At 43.2% G+C, this 27,090-nt stretch overlaps 1 protein-coding gene across 5 annotated transcripts in view; it reads right to left on the minus strand.

Annotated features, from left to right (window-relative positions):
* Positions 1–27,090, minus strand: part of si:cabz01090165.1 (uncharacterized protein LOC100333421 homolog) — a 254,108-nt gene that overhangs the window by 90,663 nt on the left and 136,355 nt on the right. For all 5 annotated transcript variants that reach the window (XM_068716614.1, XM_068716621.1, XM_068716626.1 and 2 more), the window contains one exon: positions 194–287. The gene's annotated coding sequence lies outside the window, so the exon portion shown is untranslated. The remainder of the gene's footprint in view (positions 1–193; positions 288–27,090) is intronic.

Here is a 27,090-nt window from a genome sequence, read left to right on the forward strand (position 1 = left end):
ACCGAAACGAAACCAGTGGCTGCAGTGAGGACATGTTGGAGAGAGAGAGTGTGTGTGTGTGTGTGTGTGTGTGTGTGTGTGTGTGTGTGTGTGTGTGTGTGTGTTGGCCTTGTTAACGATTGATTTCTAACCCTGGCACATTCAATATTTATCAGAGAGAGACGCAGCTGTCTTGAAAATGGAGGAGACTCACCTGATTTGGAAGGTTTCAGTTTTTCTTTACCAAGCGGAGCCGATCAGGACCAAGTCCAGATGTGCTGTGATGGTCGGATTTGATCTGCAACAGCCTGAAACAGAGGAGCAATTTTACAGATGAAAATCAAACATTGTCCCCTTCTTCGGTACACAAACAGGGGAATCCAAGCTCCTTTGAACATGTCTTTATTCAAAATGTGTTGGTGTTGACCGTGGCATCGAGAACACTTATTGTGTATCTCTGACCACTCAGGGACACCGTAGAAGAAGATAGAAGTTAAACAGAGAAAATATGATAAGAACATACTGGAGACTAGTAGTTATTGTAAGTAGTTTAAAGGGGTCCTGACAAACATCTAGGCTCCTGAGGTACGATATGTTACTGAACCATATCTTAAAGATGACAGTATAATGAGAATATATATGAATTAAAACACAAATACAACAATGCTTCAAACATGAATTCAGAAAGAAAAGCTCTATAAACATGTTGTATGTCTACTTTAGTGATGAAGCAGTAATGATTTGGCTCTCACAGCTCCCCACCAGCCTCATCAGCGGGACTTTAAAGTTTAGTTGAGCGTGATCCAAAAGTCCCAGACTCCCTCAGTGTCACCATGTGGACAATTACAGGGACAGGGTGGGACGTTCACTTCCCTGTGGGGACAACGTGACTCGGATGTAGGTCAGAGTCCAACAAAGTGGACTCTAATACACCGTACACCTGGCTGCACGGGTGAGGAGTACGGTGACTCTCATCCACACAGCGTAACACGAAACGTCTGAATCTTATGCTTCAAAGTAAACAGCAGTCAGGTTTCACACACCTTTCCTTTCTTTATATCAGCACATAATGCAATTTGACCATCTACTGTGTCATGTGATCACAGACACGGTCAACTGTATACTATTCAAACTTCCTGGTACAGCAAAAAAATAAATAAACGTTTTCGGTGTTGTCTGCATGAAACTAGTTGCTAAAGGTTTAATTCAATTCATTTGCACCAAAGTCACTCGTAGGTTGTTTTATGAAGCGGGTTGCATGAAACAGTTTTACAGGTAAGACGCCTACTGTTGAGCGTCTCTTATGAACACGACAATCTACATCTGTATTTATGATAATTCACCTCCACAGCTTCTTTGAGTTGCACAGAACGGAATTGCATCTGATTAGATAAGACAAACAGAGCGACGCCCATGGACGACCGAGATCTAATCGATCAAATCTGATCCTCCTCGCTACGTCTCGCTCTCTCCGACTTCAGAATCCAGCGTTCTCCCTCATCTCCAGCTCTGTGTGGAGGGAAGCAGAACTCCCCCCCTTGCTCTGCTCTCTCCAACAGTTCCGGTTAACGATATCGATGACGGCTTCACGGCGAGGATGTTGACTTTCTGTTTTAGATGGAAGTTAAGAGTCGAGTACGGAGGAAGCCCTTTGTACTGCGGAGGCCGATGTGTCTGCTTAATGAGACCGTGGTTCAGACCCCGACAGCACGGCCTTATGGGAGAGATGCTGCTGCCGCTGTGGTGTTATTAAGATGAGAGGGGAGATAAGTGGATGGGAGAGAGTCAGTCTGGCTTTGTTCACTGTCCAATGCTTCGCTGTCTGCACACGGCTGACATTCGGATACATCCTGCTGTAAATGGGCTCTGGGAGGGGTGTGTCCACAGTGGGAGGTGGAGGTTTAGTTCTGTGCCTCTGATTTTTTTTTTTTTACTTTTCATCAGACCAAAACATCAATTTGTCCTGACAGCTAAGGAGCGGTGAAGTTCAGGATGGTTCAGGCTTCTCACCTCGACCACAGACACCACACTGGAGGGAACACTGCAGGAGCAGACTGTATCGCCGTCCGAGGTCCCTGAAGCACACACTTCTTCACCAGCAGAGGAGAGACCGATCAATGAGGAGAAAAGCTCTGTGAGCAACACCAGCTTCAAAGTCTGATGAACCAGTCTGGGACAATAAAAGGTGTTTATGATACTCATTAGCAAAAACGTGCTATTTTAATCTCCAACCGATTAAGCCACAACCTGCGTAGCTGTGATGGTATTATATTAGGTGGGCAGCAGCAGCTGCTGGTGGGAGAATCAGAGGCAACTGGGAACCACTTGCTGTCTGGAAGCATCTTCGGTTTTGTTTGATTTGTAATATTTCAGGACTGTGTTCTCAAAAGTATATAAAAAAGGCAACTTACAACTAACTCAACACCACCATTCGTTTCAGTCAAGCCAGCTTACCATCAGGTACGGGTCCATCCCTGGTTCATTGCTGATTACATTGTACACAAATGACATAAATCTGCTAAATCACTTCTGAAATGTCAATTTCTTTGCTGATGATACAATGTATTATATCCCAGGCTCCACTGCTTCAGTCTGCCTTTGTTGCTTCTCAATGTTTACTCCTTAATCACAGACTAGTTTTAAATTCAGAGAAGACCAAGTAGAATGTATTCTCCTCCTCCACCAGTGACACTGATGGCTCTGACATGACTGTTGATCATACAAATGTTTAGGAACTTGGCTTAACAGCAGAATCATTCATATTCATAGGCAACATTTGACTCAAAACTTAAAAATCAAACTCAGCTTTATGTATGTAGTCAAATAAAGTTGATCTTATTGTGCAGTGAACCTTTGCGTCCGTCTTTGAGTATGGAGGTATTCTGTTAAACCCTGTGTATAGTGCAGTAGGCTCAGACTCATCATTGTTGAATCAAATGATTGGATGGATCTTCTTCTTCCAGTCAGGAAGGAATAACCATCTCATGTATTCATTTACAAAGCTCCAAACTGCTTCACATCTCTTCTCTCTTTTGAATCTAGAAACTACAGTTCACTATCCAGCAACTACTTAACCTTAGATATTAGTGTATACTTGTGTATATGACAGTACGTTTTTCTGTGCTGTGAATATGACCACAGCTCATTCTCCAGCCCTCTTAATACAAACCCTGACATGTACCCTCCAAACACAGCAGTGTGTGTGTGTGTGTGTGTGTGTGTGTGTGTGTGTGAAGGCTGTCATCTCTTCAAACCAGCTGGAGAGTCCAGAAGTCACAGATTAAAGACAGTTTTCACCCTCCACAGCACTGCTCTCTCTCTCTCTCTCTCTCTCTCTCTCTCTCTCTCTCTCTTTTTCTTCCCACCATCATAGAATCATTGGACACTAAAAATTGGAAAGAAAACTACTGTGGGCTCATTAGTAAAAGTACATTTCACCAATCTTGGCAAAGACTTTCAGATGAAGTCTTGTCATCATGTTTTTTGGTGAATGTACTTTCCCTCTGACTTATTTCATAACTGAATGTTATCGTTTGACGTCTGCTACACGACAGCAGCAGTCTGTTTTCAGGGGGAAGCGTTGCGTTTACTGATCAGCCGCTGGAGATGCATGGCATGCTGATGGTGTAGTGACAGTTTGCTCAGTGAGTCAACACCATTTCTTCAACATGTTGTGCAGCTGCAAAGCATTCTGGTCTAGTTCATGTTGTTTGGTAAAGTCACCGTGTGACCTGTTTATGGAAAGAACCAATATCATGATCATGATCATAGAACTCGTTTTACATGGAAGGAATGGAAGGGGCAGTGGTCTGATGGTGATGCAGGTTAGATTTACTCATGACTATAACTGTAACTCGTTCTAATCTGAGATGTTGAAGTTTTAATATCACACCTGTCGTACCTGCTATTAACAACAGGACTACATGAAGCACCCGACAGTATGCATCTGACTTCAGGTCATAATGGCAGCTAAACTGTAAAATGATATGGAAACATGTTTCATCTTTATGGAACCAACAACAACAAAGTTTGGAAGTTTGATTGCTTGTTTACTGGCAGCCCATTGCACATTAAATAAAAACAAATGTATGAATACAAATGTGCTCGCATATGTTTCAGAGTGAGCAGAGACTAACAGCATGTTTGCACGATATGAAGAAGTACTCAGAATACATACTGTATGAGGATGCAAAACATCCAGGCATGGAAACAACAGATGTTCTCAGCCAAACAGAGTTTTGTGTTTTCCTGCTGCAAAGCTGCTGCTGCAGGTCAAAGAACCAGCTACAGTCAACGTTAACAGCCAGTTGATTGGTGGATTATTCCCACCCTGGTCATTAGTGAGCGCTTCAACAGGCTGCAGCCAGGTTTGAGACTCTAACAAGACATCGCCTTCACATCTGTTTATGTATTGTTGTGTCTGCTGTGGTGGGATAAACACACTGTGGTAAGATTGTCAAACATCCCAAAGGTATGAATAAAAGAAGAAGGCAGATACAAAAACAAAACGTTTGTCATCTGTCAAATGCAGGGATGGAGGAGACGGAGACCGGTGGGTGGGAGGGTGGAGAGGGTAAAAGGTGAAGGAGAAGAAGAAGAAAGAAGGGAGGAGGAGCACATGATGAAAACTGAAATAGACGAGGAGGACATAGCTACATGTGAGGGAGAACAGAGGGACTAACAGAGTCACAGGATACTGGATGGATGGGGGGATGGACAGATACATGGATAAATGGATAAATGAATGAATGGATGGATGGATGAATGGATACATGGATGGATACATGGATAAATGGATAAATGATACATGATAAATGGATAAATGGATGTATGAATGGATGGATGGGAGGATGGACGGATGGGAGGCGGATTAGATTGATGATTGGATAGATGTATGATTGATTGGATAGATTCATTAATTGATGGATGATGGCTGCAAGGATAGATGGATTAGTGTATCTATAGACGGACAGATGGACAGATGATGGGTTGATGATTGAATGGGTAGATGGATGGATTAATGGATACATGATGGATTGTTAGTTCTAGTAGATAAAAAGTCTAATGTACTAATGGACAAAGGGTGGGTGGATGATGGAGGCATTGAGAGATTGGTGGATGAATGTGTGATTATATGGGTGGAGAGATGGACGGATAATAAAAAAATGATTGGATAATGGATGGAAAAATCCAATCACATACTTCTCTTTCTCTGACTCAACAAACATCTGAATTGAACACAGATGTAATGAAGCGCTATAAAAAGAAAGAAAAGAAACTTTGGAATAAAGAGTTCTCCTCGGAGGACAACTCACTCTGGTTCTATGAATACCCATCATCTCTCCGCCTGATTAAGTCCCAATCATCTCTTCTCTCAGCTCAACTGATTAACATAGGAACACACACACACACACACACACACACACACACACACACACACACACACACACACACCGTGTAAACTAAACTAAACTAAAGACATGACTGAGTATGGACGGTAGAATCTTTAAATGTGCTAAAATCCCATATTTACTGGTATCGAAAAGAGGCTTTAGAGCTTTGTTCTGCATGACGTCTTAGGAGGTTCATTTTCTAAAAACACTACATTGAATTGAATTGAATATACTTCATTTTCACTAAATGAAACTTTCTATAGTGGAATTCAGCCCATTTTGAACTCAAGCTCCTGAGATTGTGATCTACTGACTCCAATACAAGACAAAATGAACATTTCATTGAAATGTCACATTGGTTTCCTTGAGAAGGACAACCCTCCATGTTCCTGGTTGTGTTACTTAATTACCAGACTTTACTGATACCAGTTAAGTAACAGGTGTACTTTATGTAACAAACATAGATTATCTTTTCCCTTAGCCATAACCGAGTAGTTCTCTTGAAGAAGTGAACCTACATTAGAAGTTTATTTTGCAGAGATACAGCATCTTTCCTGTGAACACGTGAGTTCATTTTGAAAAGTGTAAGGATGAGACTTACAGATGAACGACGAGGTTGTATCTGTACAGAATAAGAAGAGTTGTTTCATCCTGAGAGAGGGAGAAGAACCAGCCTTCATCCTCCCAACACACGCAGACTATAGTATGCTGAAAGCACTCCCATTAGGATGAAAACATGTAGGCTACATTATATTTATACACATCTGAGATGCATCATGTGATGTACTTTTGTGTGTGAATACACGAAGGCAAAAGGATGCGTGTAACTTTGTATGTGGGTTGGCGAGGGCTGGGGGCTGGCAGGTGGTCAGGGCTGAGTCTCTCTCCCCTGTGGGTCAACACCCCCCCCCCCACACACACACACACTTCAGCTCCACACCTCCAGGGTCCAACCGTCCGTGTGGAGCCGCACCAGAACATCTCCTGGCTGGGCTCAGACCTCAACCGCCCTCTCCCTGTCCCTGCCTGGAGCTGAAGTTGCTGCGTTTTCTCTGACTTAAAATCTCAGACAGCAGTCTATAACAACAGTTATTTGTATTCTTCTCTTTGATTTGTACATGGATCAAAGGTTAATAATGCTCCATGGATCTGGGAGCAGTCAAACATGTTCATATATACGTTGGCATCAGTTTTTTTCTTTGATTCCTGGTAGATTTGATTCTTATCGTAGAGTTTTACATTTTCATTTTCACTGCTGAGCTGGGGATTGACGGGGGCTCAGTGTTGCGTTCGAGGACATTTAGATGTTTACAGTTTTACTTGACTTACACTATATACTCCTGTTTGTAAGAATCCACATTCAACATGTCCCGTGGTTTGCACAAACACACAATGGCAACGTTTCTTTCTCGCGACTGGGTTGAACAAACACACAAAGACCTAGTAGCCTATCACCTCGTGATTGATGACGCAGGGATGATGTTAATTAAACAGAGAAGCAATAGATTGGGTCTCACACTCACACACACACACACACACACACACACACACACAAACGTGTTACAGTAGAAACCCACGGCAGACAGAAATACTTTGAAGGTCACAAACAGCCGGAATAAGAGGCTAATAAAACTCTGTTTGATGACTGTATAATGATGTTTACCAGCAATCAAACTGCAAAAATAGAATTATGAATATACAATCCAGCTGCTTTGATGTCAGAGGGAGAAAGTTTAAAACTCGATTATGGACTAAATGGCCTTGATAACAGTGGTAGCAGCTGATTGGGGGGGGGGATGGAAGGTGAACAACTATTTGAAGATTTAATGAAGTGAATTTCAATCAAAACACTGAAGCAAGCCTGCAGTGCACACAAGAAATATCCCATCCAAGCTATCAAATGGTTAATACTACCTCAAGATGATTCGAATGTGGAATAACTGTGTGACCTGCAGCAGGAGAAAGCTACAATGCTATTTATACTCTCCTCCAGCCTGAGAGCCAGGAGTCGACCGGGGTTCAGTCACTTAAATGAGACGAGGAGAAAGGAGACAGTAGAGAGGAAGCTCTAGGTACCACATGTGTATCCTAAACAGAAGTATTTTAACAGTCAGCTGATCTGATGGGACCGTAAAGGAAGGGATCGGTTGCCAGGCAGCATCACAACAATTTGGTCTACTAATCGGAGAATCTGTTGTTTTGGTCCCCGGCTCCTCCTCACGTACGTCAAAGTCAAACTGTGCCAGACACTGAACCCAAAGTTGCTCCTGAGGGATACGCCATCGATGTGTGAGGCTGCCAGATGTGCAACGATTGAGATCCTGATGGGCAGGTGGGACCTTGCTTGGCAGCCTGTTCAGTGTATGAATGTGTGTGTGTGTGTGTGAATGGGGGATAGTGACATGTAGTGTAAAGTGCTTTGGGTGGTCAGCAGGCTAGAAAGGTGCATGATACATGGTTGGTAGGCAGCCTTTTCTCAGCCCCAAGTCATCAAACACGGCAGCTCGGTAAGTGCGTCAAACTACGACGCTCTACATAGCCGTGGTAACGCCGGGAGCAAAGCAGGAAGTCAGGTGACGTAGTATAAGTCCAGGTACGGAGGAGGAGGAGTCAGAGTTTTATCCAGAGGGCCGGTGTTCCTTGTGAAAGCAGAAGCCAACGCTGACTTATTTAAGTTACATATTAAGTCTTTTCCTAAACCTGACCAAATGTTTCCTGTAAAGACAGACGTTTATTTTAAAAAAGAAAAAGAAAGGAAGTTGACACAAGCTCAACTTGATAGTTTGACGCGGTCATATTCGACCAGTTAAGAGTGAAAACATGCTGTGGGAGGAGTTACGATAGGTAGCACGGCCCCATATTGGTTGAACAAAAAGCACTTTCATGTGTGATCGCAGACAGGAACCCACTTTTAACCACTAATGAGGTCGAAGGCCATTTTGGTTGCCTGTTTGCTGGTATCCACCAATCAGAGAAGAGCCAGTGGGACGCGTCAGTCAGTCAGACGAGTCTATTTGGTGGCGGTCTGAGGTGAGCTGTGGGTGAGTGCGTCCGTTTGATGGGCGATTTCCTGGCTGACTGATGGCGTTCTGAATGACTGACGAGGCGGGTGATTTGGTCGAGTGCGTCGGCGTCCCTGAGCTGATGGACTGAAATCCTCCTCAGTCACGTCTGTCCTCCATTTTTTACTCCTCTCTGCTTTTTATCTTCTCTCTCACATCGTATTTCCTTCTGTCTTCATGTTTTCCTTCGTCCTTCATGCCGTATGTCTGTTTTTGTCACCTTTGTCCTTTAACTCCATGCCACTCGTGCTTTCTCTCCACTTGACACCTTCTTTGTCACTTTATTCTGTCCTTGTCTGAGATTTTAACCTCTTTTTGGACGGTCTGTCTGACTCTTTAAAATGACCTCTTTCTTTAACACAACATAAGACAAAAAAACATCCTATTTTGCAAAGTGGTTCTCAGATTTGAAGTTTTTATATTTATATATAACATATAAAAGCGTGAAAGTAGACTTCCTAAGCATGTCAGCAGTAACAAAAAACAAAACAAAAGAGGGATGCCGTTCAATCAGTATGTGCACAAATGTTGCCACTAAAGCACAAGAACTCAAAGAGTCTCAGCATGAATGTTCATTTTACATACCAGCTTTTTATAGATATTATATCAATCTGTAGTTTCCCAGTGGTGTCCCTCATTCTTGTGGTCGAAGTACGTATGTTTTAGCATCAAAATGCTATTTTTCCAAACGTTTCCTTCCTTGACCAGATATATATATATATATATATATATATATATATATATATATATATATATATATATATATATATATATATATATATATATATATATATCATTGTACTACCTATACAATAACTTAGATATGGTCGACATGATGGAGAAGCTGGCAGGAGTACCGGCACAGAGAATTGAGAGAGAAGTAGTGAAATCCAGACGTACTATTATGTAAACTTAAACAAAGTAAACGTGATTTTCCAGAGCATCTGTTTACTGGCGTTATAAAGGTAAATCCAATAGCCAGCAATGGCAAAAGATTTGTGCTGCTGTAAATGCTGTGTCAGCACAAAAGGGTTTGCCAAGTGCACAGCAGAAGACGGAGGTTTTCATAAAGTGCACCTCAGAAGTCAAGGAATAATTGGAGAGTTGGCCGCGACAGGTTTCCATTCAAGAGGGTCCACTTGGCAGCGAACTCAGGAACCCAGGTGCACTGGTTCCTGAAGCCCCGAACACGGACAGTGATCCACTGCCGTGCACATCGAGCCCACAGCGACTGAACCAGTTGCTGAAGGTTCATGTTGGAGATCTACTTCATACGTTTGAAATCATACATATAAGTGACAGTATGTAGGCACTCAAACGTCTGCATTCAAATGATGTTTGTGATTTATTTTCAGAACAAGGCCAAGCTGGTGCATTATATCAACATAATGATAATCTAAGTTGTATCATACAAATGGTAATTCATTTCTCTTAAATATAACATGTTTTCTTGCGTTTTTGGACTGTACCATTGTTTTTATCTTGGTAAGACTGCTCTACCCTCCCCACCCCCAACCACCCCCACCACAGATGGACTAATCCACAGCCTTCATGTATGCACGGATAACAACACAACATCAAAATGAGAGAGACCATAAATCTGGTTTCTATTTTCCCTTCCTTTTACCACGAGAGAAAAGCGACCGGACCATAACTCTCAGGCCATCTCTGTCACTGTGTGTTCATTTCTATAAATGCTCAATGGAAATCCATCACCGGGCCTCCTGCAGCTCTACAGGAGGGGCGGTCAATAGAGAGGAGCAAAGAGTCAGAGGTGATGGATTGCAGAGGAAGGTCGTATGTGGCTCTAAATCACATTGTTAAACTCCCGACACGGCAGAAGAGGAATAGTCCAGAGATAGATGAGAGAGAGACGAGGAATGAGGTAGGAAGAGATTTAAAAGGATGGTGGCTGGGTTTAAAGATAAATGTGAAGTTAGACTACAGTGTCATCACGGCTTCATTTGTCAGAATTAAGACCTGATTTAGCACTCACACCAGGACGCTTAACTGACTTTTCCAAATCATGTTAATCGCCAGAGATAAAGTAGCTCAAACAAGAACAGCACCAGGTGCTTGTACTGAGAATGAGTCCAAATGAAGACGGGCAGCGTCCATTATGACCCAGTGAGAGAGTCAATCATTGGCTAAAGAGACAAAGTTGCCACCAAGAGACACATCAGAGGAGTTTGAATGAGTTAGTCAGGCTGGAAACACGGGGAATCAAGTCCTGATGACTGACAGGAAGTCACACAGCCTGCACTGCTTCTGTTGTGTGTAAATGATTTCACAAATACCTTTTACAGTAGACTACATGGTCTACAGTAGACTACATGGCTTAAGTAGGCTACATGTCCTACAGTAGGTTACATGTCCTACAGTAAACCACATGGCTTAAGTAGGCTACATGTCCTACAGTAGGCTACATGGTCTACAGTAGACTACATGTTCTACAGTAGACTACATGGTCTACAGTAGACTACATGTTCTACAGTAGGCTACATGTCCTACAGTAGACTACATGTTCTACAGTAGGCTACATGTCCTACAGTAGACTACATGGTCTACAGTAGACTACATGTTCTACAGTAGGCTACATGTCCTACAGTAGGCTACATGTTCTACAGTAGACTACATGTTCTACAGTAGACTACATGGCCTACAGTAGACTACATGTTCTACAGTAGACTACATGTTCTACAGTAGGCTACATGTCCTACAGTAGACTACATGTCCTACAGTAGACTACATGGTCTACAGTAGACTACATGTCCTACAGTAGACTACATGTTCTACAGTAGGCTACATGTCCTACAGTAGACTACATGGTCTACAGTAGACTACATGTCCTACAGTAGACTATATGGACTACAGTAGACTACATGGTCTACAATAGACTACATGTCCTACAGTAGACTACATGGTCTACAGTAGACTACATGTTCTACAGTAGACTACATGTCCTACAGTAGACTACATGTTCTACAGTAGACTACATGGCTACTGTAGACTACATGGCTACAGTAGACTACATGGCCTACAGTAAACCTCATGTCCTACAGTAGACTACATGGCTACTGTAGACTACATGGCTACAGTAGACTACATGGTCTACAGTAGACTACATGGTCTACAGTAAACCTCATGGTCTACAGTAGACTACATGGTCTACAGTAGACTACATGGTCTACAGTAGACTACATGGTCTACAGTAAACCTCATGGTCTACAGTAAACCTCATGGTCTACAGTAGACTACATGGTCTACAGTAGACTACTGCTGTCCTACAGTAGTACCATCTGCCTATGAACAAAAGGTACGTATGTGATTCTGTTAGTACAGTTTTTAAGTGTTTATAGAAAGTACATTTCTTGCTAACATTTCTTCATTTTTGTGAATAAATAATTCAGCAGTGCCATTTAAAATAAAACATAATAAATCAAATATTCAGAATGCAAGGTCCACTTACTTTAGCCGAGGCAAGGCAGGTTTATTCATACAGCACATTTCAGCAACAAGGCAATTTAACGTGCTTTGCATAAAACATCAAAAGAAGAAAGACAGAGTGCAAAAGAAACACATTCATTTAAAAAGTCATTTAAGAGCCAAGATAATATAAAATGAAAACAAATAATGAAGTATTCCCAGAGCTGTCAGCCATATTGAATACGTGAACTTCGACTAAATGTTTAATGGTTTAAATCAGTAATGAAATATTATCTAAAAAAAATGTAAAAAAATTCAAAATACTTCAATTCATTGAATCAAACAAACTGTTTTGTGGTTCTGTGAGCAGTTCAACACACTCCAGTGTTAGTTATTAATATTAGTTTTGTTTTATTATTTCATTGATGCAGCCAAGCTACAGATAAAGAGCAGATCAAAACATGTTTCCAGTTCCCTCCTCTAATTAGAAAAAAAGATTGCATTCCGTTGCTGTGCTCGGTTTGGATCAAAACCTTGAGATTCTGATCATGAATGGACTGAATTAAAGTCAATTTTTGCTGAAGTGAAATTAAAATGACCTCTCTCAATGTCTCTCAATGTCCCAGTTGATTCACAGGAGACGTCGTCCAAACATTAGACGCCCCGACAGGACGGACGAAATGAAAAGAAAAATAGAACATTTTCATTGGCAGGAGGCAAAACATGATATATGATGATAATAGACTGAATTAACATATTTCTAATAGTATGCACTCATCAAACGTTTTATATACCACAGTGATTTCTTATTAATGAATCTATTCCAGATCATTAACTGTGCCTCGGACAAAAAAAACCCACACTTCTCACCTACTTTTCCATGAAATAATGATTGTTTACTTCAAAGGGTTAATAACAAAACAGGAGTTGGATGTTTTCATGTCTGGGGAGAAAAAATTGGGGATTAAATGGATTAAGCAATTAAGTGTTTTCAGTGCCGTTTGAAGCAGCCGTGTTCTTTAAAAGTAGGACAACAAACTAAATTCCACATCGTCTCATTAATTAGAGAGACCGTTGACCTTACAAACTTAACTCCCACTTCAACGCTTTTTCAAGCTAATTGAGAGAAAATAAAAAATAAGCGCTGATGGTGTTCTTCTAGTGTAGCCTGTAGAGACTGGAGACGATGCAGCCGTGGACAGCCTCCTGCTTACTCTGTGCTAGAATTATCATTTTTCATTCATCCTAATGGGTTTAATGCAATCTGTGCTCACATTGTGCGCTCTGGGCATCTGATGCCTCGCACCCCTGCCTGTGTCTCACCTTGAGGTAAACAAAGTTCAACTCCGAGCAGCTTAACGATCAGCGCCGACAGGACTTCTACAAGCTGAAAAGACTGCGACTAAATGAGAGGAAGGCCTGGTTGTTCATCTCGGTGACAGCAGGGAGGAACATTAGTGGGGCGCTTGGAGTTTGAGGTACAGTGTGTTTTTGTTGTATTCGTTCTTAACTGAATGTAACAGCTGGTGATGTCTAGTGTGTGCTGCTCACTCACTGCAAAACAATGCCGTAGTGTCTCAGGGTGAAAGAAAGCCTTGCTGCACACCTACATTTCTAGGCCTACGGTGTAAGAACGGATTTCACAGATTCTCACTCGCAACCTGTTCAATAAAGACGCTTAGTCGGTTCTTGATGCTTCAAACTATGAAGCTCTGGGTACTCTTAGCGTCAGGTTTGGCAGGGACGGCGTGTCACAATCAGAACTGGTTTATTGCCACGTACGGTTGCACAAACAAGGAATTTGGCTTGGTGATTGGTGCATAATAATAAACACAGAGCAATAGTATCAGACATGATTTACAAAAATGTACAATAGAATAAACAAACTAATTAAGATTATACGTTAACATAGATCTTAATTTCCCCTTGCAGGATTAATAAAGTATCCATCTATCTATCTATCTGTCTGTCTGTCTGTCTGTCTGTCTATCTATCTATCTAATTAAAGTGTGAAGTGTATTTTTACAGTGAAGTCTTTTTCCACTAAGGGGTCGCATACAGGCGCTAAGGGGTCGCATACAGGCGCTAAGGGGTCGCATACAGGCGTTAAGGGGTTGCATACAGGCGCTAAGGGGTCGCATACAGGCACTAAGGGGTCGCATACAGGCGCTAAGGGGTCGCATACAGGCGCTAAGGGGTCGCATACAGGCGCTAAGGGGTTGCATACAGGCGTTAAGGGGTCGCATACAGGCACTAAGGGGTCGCATACAGGCACTAAGGGGTTGCATACAGGCGTTAAGGGGTCGCATACAGGCACTAAGGGGTTGCATACAGGCGTTAAGGGGTCGCATACAGGCACTAAGGGGTCGCATACAGGCGCTAAGGGGTTGCATACAGGCGTTAAGGGGTTGCATACAGGCGTTAAGGGGTCGCATACAGGCACTAAGGGGTCGCATACAGGCACTAAGGGGTTGCATACAGGCGTTAAGGGGTCGCATACAGGCGCTAAGGGGTCGCATACAGGCACTAAGGGGTCGCATACAGGCACTAAGGGGTTGCATACAGGCACTAAGGGGTCGCATACAGGCACTAAGGGGTTGCATACAGGCACTAAGGGGTCGCATACAGGCACTAAGGGGTCGCATACAGGCACTAAGGGGTCGCATACAGGCACTAAGGGGTTGCATACAGGCGTTAAGGGGTCGCATACAGGCGTTAAGGGGTCGCATACAGGCGCTAAGGGGTCGCATACAGGCACTAAGGGGTCGCATACAGGCGTTAAGGGGTCGCATACAGGCACTAAGGGGTCGCATACAGGCGCTAAGGGGTCGCATACAGGCACTAAGGGGTCGCATACAGGCACTAAGGGGTGCCCCCGTTTGTTGGTATCAGACGTCAAGGGGCGCTGACCGACCGTCGGTATTTGAGGAGTTGGGAGCATGACTGCGTTGATGTTTCCACAGCTTTAGAGCTATCCTGGGAGTCAATCAATTAATGTTGTCCCACAGGAAATCACATTTAGCCTCAAATGACATACTGACATACTGTCTCTCCTTAGCTGGAGGCAATAGACATTTTTCTTTCTATCACCTACTAAATAAATAAATAACATGACATCAATGAAGCTGATCAATTGATTTGAAAAATCTCAGTTACTTAGGCGTGGACATGAGTAGTGAAAGAAAGTGCACCAGTGAGGAGGAGTGAAGATCAATATTACAAGAGGTTACATAGATCATCAATAGGAGCAACAGGTTGGTAATCGACTGTCAGTGCTTCTCCAGAAAACACAACCCTGATGGGTAAAGGACTGCAGAGGAGCATTGTAGAGCCTCACCAGCAGAGTCACATGGAGATCAGCTGTGATGATTTTGGAGTCAAGTTTACCTGTTTCTCAAAATCTGAAGCCATTAAAGGGAGATCAGATATATATATATATATATATATATATATATATATATATATATATATGTATTCCTTGTTCTGCTCAGGAGTCTCCTCAGCTTCTAAAAGAACGTGATAAACGTCATGGGGCATTAAGGTTAACACTTAATCAGTTTTTAGAGATTTTTAAGGCAGTGTGATGCTCATATTAATGGAGAGAACATGTTTTCTGTAAAGGAGACTTGTTTGATGGCATTAACCGGCGTCATGGCCAGTGAACATCAAGATCAAGACCTGAGCAGTGCATGTCAAACACCCTGAGCATCAACGTCATCTGAGTGAAGCTCAGTAGACACAACACGATGTGTGCATCCATCCACCAAACATGATGGAATATGTTTTGTTGTGAGAAGTATCACAACAACTGTATGACGTATTTCCATATGTACATACATATACATCTCACATATACGACCACACGCTACTGACCTTCATGGTGAATATTAAAGGTCAGCAAGGAACCAGCACATAGAATGACGTAATGCAGAAGATATAATATAGAAAGTTCTGAAGATGCTCCTTGATAGTCTGTTTGTCCTTCTATTTTAATAACAATATATTTAAAAATATAAAAAAGTGTCTTTATTAACAAGTGTGTTTTTAAGGGAAGACACTCCAGGTGAATAATACAAATACAATTATGAATAATAATATAATAATTATTTTCTGAAATTGTATGTTTACATATGATGTAATGCTAAGTTTAAATGAATTTAGGATAAATCTGCAAACACACATAAAATAAACACGTCATGTGTATTTTGAATGTTTTCTTTCCACTAGTCTGGAGGAAGACCAACATATCTTAACTATTCAGTGCATTAGTGTTTAGCCATTACATTCTGTTTGTCAGTTCACTGCCACGCCCTTGGGCAAACCGAATCCTGTTTCTGTAAGAGTTTATCTCTCAGAGTTATTGATCACATGTGTGTGTGTGTGGCTGCTATAAGAGCTCAAAATACATTTGGCTAAACCGAGAGAAGAGAAGTTATCCACAAGATGAAACTATACGACGCGTCTCCAACGGTACCAGAGGCATTCTGCTGACATTCAATCCAGAGCAACCTTCCACTTAGGGCAACACACACACACACACACACACACACACACACACACACAATGAAGTGAAATACAAATGGAATGACATTCAGTTCTCAGATCACCAACACGGTATCTCAGACAGTCAACTTCCCACGAGACACAACGAACAAGACAACTTCTTCTAAAGTATTCCTGCATCGTTTGAACATGAAGTCGTTGAGTTCTAGGAGACGAGAAGGTCAAAGACAGCTGCAGAGCTGCATGCTGTGAGGAGCATGAGGAGCATGCAGGTGTCAAACGTATGAGAAGGTTCTGCTGCTACGCTACTATATTATGGTTGTGTACTTATTATATTACCCTCCCAACGCCCTTGACTCGACTTTTTGTAGAGCGGATGAAGAAGAAAGCGTCCTCTCGTCAGAATCCCTCCGGCAACTCAAACACGATTTAATAAGTCCTTCATCCCGAAGTTCTGTCAATGTTCTCAACTCAACAAAGTGACTGAGAAGATTTGAGCTACACACGTTGAAATGAAGTGTCTATGTGATGGTTTTACCAACTGCTTGTGTGCTTTTTAAGTTGTTGTTTCTCGAGACAAATGTCCACCCTGGTGGACAATAAGGATATTTTCTATTCTATTATTTTATATGTCAGACTGACAGTTGAGCTGTATTTAATATCTAATTCAGAGACTCTTCAAAAACACGACAGTCCATTCATTCTATTAATATGTGACGGACACATTGGCTTGTTGTCAGTCTCCAAAAGCTCCAAACAACCTGAGGTGAACATGTGTCCATAAGAACCGTGTTGTAATGTTAACAGGATGGGCAGAACGTTGCTGCAGTTAGTTAGACTTAGACTTGGATAAAGAGGACTGCGATGGAAACTGTGATAAATCTTCATCCCCGAAAACTCAACAACAGGATCGGTACCAAATGAGACTACAATACTGTTGAGACCAATATAAAAGAACAAAAGCAGATACATGAACATATGTGCGTAATAAATAAATAACAATGACCTCTTCTGTTGTCTCAAAATGTCCATTTTAGCATCTATCTATCGTCGATCAGCATCTCCACAGTTCTTCCTTCTATTCTTGATCATCAACCAAGAAAACACTGACGTCTGAAAGTTAACAGGACTGAGCTTAACACATCTAACATCCAGTGTTGCTTCTGTGGAGAAGAAATGTGTTCATGAAAAACATCCAATCTTCTTTCATTTCCTCCAGATGGTCCAGAGCACTTGAAGCTCCTAGAGATGTGCAGTAATACATTCTGTGCTTGAGTAATAATGCTCTAGAACTTCAGAATCAGTTCTTTTACTCCACACAGATCCTGATCAGAGAGAGAACTCTCTCAGAGCTGATGGGGAGGAACACACAGGAATCAAAAGTAATGAGAAAAATAAATTATCCCCCATGAGGAGAGTGTACTTCAACCCTCATTAATATTTATACAACACTGTCAAGCTATTGATTCGATAGGTTCGATTGTTATTGAGGGTGTGTGTGTTGTGCACATTGCTCCAGGACGTAGTTTCACCCGACACTAACAGAGACAATAACAGCGTCTGAACATGTTCCCGTCTGTTACTTTTACCAGACTGTTAGGTGGCCGAGGCGACTTGTTTTGTGTCAGCCTCTTCTTCTTCTTCTACTCTGGCTGCTGGCTGCATACAGAGTGGTCTGCCCCGCCAGCTATTGACCAGACTGCAGCTGAGTTCGTTAGCCTCTAAACATTTGCATTTCTTTTTTTACAACCTTTCAAAAAGTTCGCTTACGATTCCCTGGACAGTTGAATGGAACACGGCTACTGTCCTTTGTTCATCTCATTGTTTGTGGCTGCTACCGGCAGCTCTGTCGGTTGGCTGTAGTTTGGGAATTCTACCTGAACATTAAAAGAGTGGCGAGGGTAGAGGTGAGGCGTCGCAATCCGACCGGAAAGGTCCAGACTTGAGGTTTGAACGCGGGCGCCCTAAGACGCTCGCGCACCTCGGAGGGTTGGACCCCCCCCCCCCGACTATAGACGAGACTTTGTTCTAGTTTCTTCATGGAGAGAAAGGTACCGTTGAAAAAACTGGTGTCGGTGACAGCAGACGGGGCTACCGCCATGACAGGCAATGCAAAGGTGACCCAGACCTCCCAAAATGTGGTGATTAGTACTAATGTAATAGGATTCATTTAGAAATGTGAAAGAGTTGATTTTTCTATCTTACATAACTGTAAGGTAAGATTACATAACTGATCTGTGCAGCTTTGTTATTCAGGAAGTTAGTATCAAGGGTTCTTGGTACTACTCGGTACCCTTGAAGCAGCTTTCAGTTTGAATAGGGTTGGTGACCTCTGCTCCAGGGTCTCATCTTTTCAATACATCATGACCCGTCAGTGGTGGAATGAAAGTTCAGACATTTTCTCAAGTACAATCTTAAGGTGCTACGTTTTATGCTACCCCATACCTCTATTTCACTATAAGCAGAAACGTCCAGTTGAAATGCATATCCATCAGTTTGGGGAAGATGTTTAGAACCGTGTTCGTCTAAGGCGGATGATCTGGATCACACTCCTCTCTGTGATGACGACAGGTGAGAACATGAGGAAGGAAAGGACTGTGTTTGAGTGAGATTATTCAGATGTACACCAGCCTTTGGGCCTCATTTATTGTTTGAGAGTGTGTACTGTGATGCTGTATGTCTGCTAGTGTGTGAGTGAGTGTGTGTGTGTGTGTGTGTGTGTGTGTGTGTGTGTGTGTGTGTCCTCCTACGCTCCACGGATCACAGGAGAAGTTTCCATTATTAGACTCTCAGTCTATCGATCAGCGTCCGCTCTCCTCTTTCGTCTTTACCGTCGTCCTCTCTTCCACCTCTCTGGCTCCATTTCTCTTAATGTAATCCACCTGTCATCCCTCCATCCCATCATCTCACCTCTTCTTCTTCTGTAGTTTCTCCCCTTTCATCTCTGCTCTTTGACCCACCTTGGTTTACTCTCCTCTCTCTCTCTCTCTCTCTCTCTCTCTCTCTCTTCATCCCCCTCTCTCTGTTGATCCTGGCTACCTTCCCTCTCATCACACCATCCTGCTTTTAGTCATCAAGTCCTCCTGAGGGGTTGACTGACTGACTATATTGGTATATAGGAAATATAACAACATGGTTATGTTTAGTAAAAGGTTAAAATAATACAATTGTTTCGTATGAACAGTAAGTATGTGAGTACAAAGGGTTTGTATGATATCTTACGGAAAGGTTTTCGTACAAGATTTCTACTCGTTAAATGGATTTTCAAAGTCTTTTCAAAATAAACTTCCATCTTCACAGGAAACTACTTAGGTTTAAGCTAGACAGTTAGATTTGGGAAAAGATGCTGACTTGGGTTAAAATAACTATGGGGGTAAATTCAACATTGACCTTCTTGCTCTCCTGGCTGACAGAGTGTTTGTTTAGACGTGTCTTATCTGAAGCTGGAGCCACCTCGCTGGTCCCTTCACCACCGGAATCTCTCAAAAGCCGGAGTGGAGCCTGAACTACCCAGCATGCCGGCGGTATTGGAAGCAGCACGGCGCTGCTTCTTTGCAATTCTCTTTTCCTGCTGGAGCCCAGATGGAGACAGAGCCCAAATCAAATACCCACAATCCCCTTGGCGGGGAGAGGCAGTCTGGCGGTGTTAGATTAGATGTAGCCGTGTCAATAACGCAGCGCTCACATTGGCAGGAAAATGAATGTGTTCACCGACTGTAAGTGATAACAATGGTCAATGAGGTAGTAGAGAGGGAGACGTGCTCCTTAATAAAGCATCTCAGGGAACTTAAAGACACACAAACAGTGCCTTCACACAAAGACACGGTCAGAGGACAAGAGAGGCAGAAAGGTAGAATAAAAAGAGAGAAGCAAAAAGTAGAAACTGAGGCAATAAATCCAGACAAAGTGAGACCCCAGAGGGACGGATAAAGACAAACAGAACAGAACAGAGAAGAGTGGGTGGCTCAAAGAAAAGGAAGGACATGTTGTATTCATGTGTTCAATACAGAGGAGGAGCAGAGGATGCAGACTGAGGACATTCATTTCAGAAATAGAAAACAACATGCTGACAAGGAGAGGTGTGATGGGAGAGAATAATGGGAGGAGATAAAGAGGGGGGGAGGCGGAGAGAGTAAGAGATAATGACGGTGTGATACGAGGACAGAGACGTTTCTTTTTTATCAGCATATTTCAGAAATGTTCTCCATCCACCAGGTCCTCGGTGCTGCTGCGTGATCTGCTCCTCACTATTGTTGTTGTCTAGCTGCTCAGAGAGGAGGACGCATTAACCGCCATGTCCGTACGAAGGTCTCCATCGTCTCCCTCCCCGCAAGGGAGCGTCTCTCTTTAGAAGAACAAAGGGGAGAGAGGAAGAGAACGGAGGCCGGGGCTTTTATTGTGAAGAATTTATAGGAGTGTTAATCGTCGATTTAGCGCATCTTTGCTCGTGGCTTTTCTTGAATGAAACAAGTCTTCTAATACTGCATGGAGGAAGAGTAAGCAGAACAACATAACAGGGGGCGGGGGGGCTTTTATTGTGAAGAGTTAATGGGAAATGAAATGTGTTTATTCACCGTTTTACAGACGCTGCCTTCACCATGAAACACATCCAGCCGTTATCCAATCAGGCAGGTTGCATTGAAGTGAGGACACACATGAGCAGACAGCTGAGTCCCGATCCAGTACACCCGATCACAAAAACTGTAACAAGACTCATTGGCCCTGTTCAGACCTGGCATTAAGGTCCATCTTGAGAGATCCGGCAACAAGTACAGGTGAGAATGCAACCAGGACCGAGAGCCCACAACGGCCTCGTCCTTTAAGCCAATGTGTCCTGGGCCACATTGAAGGACCGCCTAACAATCCTCGGTAACTCTGCAAACGTATGATGCACATTAGTATTGTCGACTAATTTAGAGCAACTGTAAACCAGTTTCAAACTAATTAAACTAGTAGTTTACAAATGCATGCGCTCCATCAGTGTCTGTAGAGGACGCTCACTCGCTTCATATCTGCTCATTGTCTGCTGTTATTACAAGGTCAGTAATTATTATGTTTTGTAACGTAAAACACAACTTGAAAGAACTAATTGTTCTCATGACCTTGAGGCTCGACAGACTATTGACAAGTGTCTTTAAACAAAAGTCAGATTCTGAATTGTCAGAGACCTTGACATCAGCACATTAACATTTATACTCATAACTTGTTTACAGGAGTGGGTGAGCACTGATGAGAAAACCCATCAGCACTGATATTGATTGAGGCAAGATTAACATGAGAAACACCATCTGAATGTATAGTTGTATTGTACTGGAGACACCCTAACAGTTATGTACGTACACCATCCCTATGTGTCTCCTTCCTATGTGCTTCCACCTTTGTGGAAGCATACTGGTTGCTGAACGTGCTGTTGTTCATCACGTCCGGACTCAGACTCAGAGATGACGTGGTAACGTGATTCTTCACGGATCCTCAGAGATGGTGTTCTGTCTTCACGTTCCTCATTCCACACCGAGGTCAGAAGTCAGGATCACCCCGAGAATAAAACCTCTGCTTGGGATTTGGGAGTCCAGGATGAATCAGCAGGGTGGACTGCACCACATCCTCCAGCTGACTGAGGCTCCCCACTCCATCACCCTGCTGCCATGAGCTGTCAACACAACAAGCTCCGTCTGAGATTTGTTACAGCTCCGACTGAAATCACACAGACATCCACAACGCCCTCGGGCTGATTGATCGCCACGTTTTTTGTTTGTCATCCGACTGTCGCTACCAGTCTTAAGAAAAGAGTTGTGTTTTGTGAGGCTGCAATGGAGGAGCACGCATCTTTGAACACCACCTTCAGTTTGATCTCAAATACATTGTTAAGTTTTGTGACTGCATCTTGGCACAGCTGCTAGACTACTGTGTTGACAAAATCTGTCTCCAGACAGCCAGAACGCAAGCCTGGAGGTTTTTAAATATGATCGTCGTTCACTGATAACAGCGCTGTTAACAGTCTGAGCATTTTACAAGGACGGACAATTCATTTTAAATGTATTAGAAATCCACATTTGAGACCATATTTTGCAGCCAAATGTCTTCTTCACTGTACATTTTGGTTCCACACTCTCTGGCGTTGAGCATGAACGCCTCGGTGCCATACGCACGTTTAAACAAAGCTCAACTCCAACAACGTGATGCTACTTCCTCCTCTGGTCCGAGCAGATAACAGTCACAATACACAGCTGCTGGTGTTCCTGTCCTGTTAATGTACAGATACATTGATTTAGGCCTTGGATGCATCATTAAAGAAGATAATAGGTAATCTGCAGGCTTGAGAATGTAAATACGTGTGTGAATCTAAAATGATCTACTTGAACCTGTACTTGTATAGTGCTTATATAGTCTTCGGACCACTCAAAGCCACTCATTCACACCCATTCAAACACTGATGGCAGGCAAGTTGCCCATCAGAACATCTGTTCCTACTCCGATGGCACAGCCTTCAGGACAGCGTCTTGCTCAGGGACACAGCGGAGGGACGAGCCGCTCTATCTTCTGAGCCACAGTCGTCCCGTCACATTACCGTAAAAACTTCACTGATGGGTTAAAAACAAACACAAAAGTGTCACATGGGCTACAGCAGTGACCTGAGAGACTGCATGAATCAAATGAATAAACACATCTGCATTAAACTCTGCTAATCCAAAGTTAAGCAGCTCCAGGGTGTTGTGTAACGTGTTGTGCAGAAATATGTAAATGGAGCGTCTCGTGCGACGATACGTGGATGACGCTGTTGTTTACATCCGAGTTTGGTTCATGTGGTTGGGCTGAAGGGAAAACAGCCGGCAGCCAAACCGAGGAGGTGGAGATGAAGGGACTCTCACAGATATAATGAAGAGAGGGAACAGGACAAATAGAGGAGATAGATCCATAGATAGATGAGTGGATGGATGGATGGACGGATAGATAGATAGATAAATGGATAGATGGAGTAAAGGATGGCAGAGATAGCGGACAGCAGGGGAGGGATTGGGGGAATAATACTGGTCTGTTCCACTCAATATTTTAACAGATGGCATCCTCACTCACGTGCACACTCATACACCCACGCTGCCGCACACAGACATGTTCTGTCTCTCACATGCATGTGCATTCACTCATGCTGTGTACTCCAAAATAAGCAAACAGACTGGCTGCTTTTCAGGAGAGAGAGAGAGAGAGAGAGAGAGAGAGAGAGAGAGAGAGTGCTTGTATGTGCAGTCTTTCATCTCAATGTTCATTTTATTAAACAGGCCAGAGAAAAACCAGAAAGTCATGTTTTCATTCAGTTGTCAGAATTGTGGCAGTAAAATAAGTGTGTCAGCTGATGAGGCCGTGCTTTACATGGCTGTGATGCACCAGTAAACCCGGTAGAAGAAGAAGTAGAGGTTGCAAACCATGAAGTAAAGTCGCTCTGGACACTTGGAGAAAAGAAGAGTATTGGTCATTTTGTGAAGATGCTTCTCTAACACGTGAGTTTAATGTTTGCTTCGTCAGAACTGTTATGTGCATCGACTCTATCGCAGGAGAACAGCGATGTCTCTCTAGAGGCGAGCGACTCTTTCTTGGTGCGTTGTTGGCATCCGCAGCAGGAAGTGGCTCTTGGGAAATGTGGTTTGATACACAGTGGTACAAGGTCTGGAGAGGAACAGAACATCAATCATAATTGGCTGCGAGTTAATCAAGTGAATGTCTACTGTCAAAGTGAGGATGGTGAGTCAACCATTGACACATCCAGTTCATTAAACCTTTATAGAAACAGACACACAGTCTCCAGTCACCTGTAGCGGCCGCTGTTATCTTCTTATCGTCTCTGACTTGTTATATCTTTTATGATCTGGTTGGATACAGTGACTGTCCTGATGTGAGGGACAAAGCCTGCACTCGTGTAAAAGTGTAGTTTTGCACCTATAGCGTCATTCTGTATCGCAATTCAAAATGTGTCGGTTTGAATGAAACTGATGATTTTATCAGTCGGGAGAGAGAAGAAGAAGAAGAGTGACATATGGAGGAAGAGGAATGGATGAAGGAGATGTGAGGGGGGGTGAAAGGGTGAGACGGGAGAAAGAAAAGGGGAAGGAAAGAAGGAAAAAAGAGAAGACAGACGGGAGATACTTGGCAGGCAGAGCGAAACACTTTGACACCTCGTCATGCTCGGCCCCGAGACGCTGGCCATCACAGAGAGGGGGGGGGGGGCTGCTCCCACCAGCAGGCTAATCTGTGGATCAACAGATGGCCACAGCCGTGTGTGTGTGTGTGTGTGTGTGTGTGTGTGTGTGTGTGCGCACATGCATGTTTGTTATTTTTGCGTTCATGTGTGTAAGCATGCCTGTGTGTGTGTGTGTGTGTGTCTCTAACTGTATAAGAAAAATATATAAAAAATAAAAAAGCACGCAGATGCAAACGCGCAACAATCTGTTGCACAGGGAGGGATGTGACTCAATATTCACTCAGTGGTCAACTTCAAAATCATAACTTCTTCTTTCATGTTTTCTGCTGTAATGGAGCCTCTCTGCTGGTCCTACAACACCTTCATTTCATGAACAATACGCGCGACATTAAAAGCGGTCGTATGAATTGCACAGCTCCCTCCGCTCCCATTAGACGGTGACCATCGCTCATGAGATTACTGAAACAGGACCGAGAAGAAAACCTTCATCCTTCAGCAGAACCTAATGATCTCCAGAAACACGGAAGGGAAGGAAACAAAAGGAAACGACGGCGCTCAGCGCTCGCTAAGACGTCCTTAATAACCTTCCTTTGAAATGACTCTACTGTGTTACTCGTAAAGGTAATAATCACTGCGGCTAATTGTCACGATAACTCTCCGTCAGCTGACGAGTGAGTCTCTGAAGGTGGAGGCTGTCGGTGGGCGTTGAGCTGTTCATTCAGCCTCGTGTACAGATAGAATAAAGCTACTTCAATCCTCCTGCTGGGAGGTAAAGCGCTGATTGCCCTTTTTAGTTACTGAATATGAATCATGAGATGAATGCCATTGGGTTAATCTCTGAGTTGTATTTCTATATATATGTATATCATATGCATTAAGTCGTTTTCATACAGCGTCGAGCTGCATTTTCTTTTACAGTCCAAGCTAGCGAGGCTGCCGTTGAGTCGCCTAGTGATGCATCTGGCTCTTTGGGTCATGTGACGTTTGCCTTGAAGGTCACAGCGTTCAGTTCAGGAGCTGGCGGTACGGTCAGGGTGCAGCGGCGAGTTGAAACGTCACGTAAAGGAGGAGGAGCAGCTCCTCCTCCACGCAGGCCGCAGTGGAACCATGTTGGTGGTGAAGCTTCAACAGACGACCGTCCTGCATATATTGTTTAATAGGTGCACTGTGTGACGGTGGGCGTGATTTAAAATGGTTAAAAAGGCATTTTTTATTTGATCTCAACTTTAATTAAGGAATGCTTTTTAGACGCTGTATGTAAAGATATTTTTCATGTTATCTGTCTCTTTTTCTCACACAGCCAACAAACTCCATTAGTCTCTAATCAGACAATGTGTTGACCGAGCGGGGAAACCTCCACCTCCAGCTGTCACAAGCAGAATTAATGAAGGAACCACGGGGGAAATGCAGATCTTTTTTATTTTCAAACCACTGCTGCTGGTCGGTTGTCCGAAGGCGAAAACACAAGTAGAAAAGAAACACACACACACACACACACACACACACACACACACACACACACACTGGATTCACACTCACACTGTCGCTAACAAATACGCTCTGTGTTCGATGTAATCTAACCATTGCGATGCATTGATTCATGTGTCATCAATAATGTACTGTTAATGTAATAACTGTTTGAGAATTTACTCCACAAGTCGATGTTGTTGAGCACAGTGAGAAGAGAGCGCTGTGTAAACACGGTGCGCCCTCCACCATTACTCACTCCTAAATGGTCACTTCGATCGTCTTGCCGCGGGAACTCGCAGAAAATGCACTTTCAGCTTGTTGAGATGATGCATTTTACGTTTCTTTTGTGCAGCTCTAACAGCGGGATCAATGTGGAACACGGCGTCAGAGTGAGGGCGGACTCCCAGCACAGAGGAAGTACGTAAGCCGCCCATCAAGACGCTCCTTTCTTCTTCTTTAACCCAGAAAACTGCAGCAGCAACACGAGATATCGAAAGTTAGCAAAAAGAAACTATACTTTAAAGTAAGACTATTTAAATAAGAACCAGAAAGAGAGGTAGAGGCAGAGAGAAGAGTGTCGACTGTAGTTTGCACATGAAGGAGGGGGGGGGGGGGGGTCTGGCGGTACCCTGGTTTCTTTTCATCACGGCCGTGAGTTTAGTTACCTAAACTTCGCAGCTGGGGTCGGCGACATTGGAGAAACCCGCAAGAGTGAGCTCAACCCAGTCCAACTAATAACACCATTCAGGCCTCCTCCTAAATTATTATTATAAAACCAAACATATCAGTTTCAGAGAGAGAGAGAGAGAGAGAGAGAGAGAGAGAGAGAGAGAGAGAGAGAGAGAGAGAGCATATGGTCATCATCTAATAATACTTTCTGCTGGACAGAAGTGGTGGGATGTTGCAATCAACATCACCAGATTACATCAGACAGATAATTCTCTCATCACTCCCTCCTCTCACTAAATCAACACTGAGAGCGACAAAAAGGGGGGCGAGAGGGGTGGGGGTGAAAAGCATGAAACCATAAATTATGACTGACAGAAATGATGGGATGCTGCAA

This window comes from Cebidichthys violaceus, unplaced genomic scaffold (assembly GCF_023349555.1).
Source record: "Cebidichthys violaceus isolate CVI_PGR_0920_01 unplaced genomic scaffold, fCebVio1.0.p SCAF_1, whole genome shotgun sequence".
NCBI classification, from domain to species: domain Eukaryota; kingdom Metazoa; phylum Chordata; class Actinopteri; order Perciformes; family Stichaeidae; genus Cebidichthys; species Cebidichthys violaceus.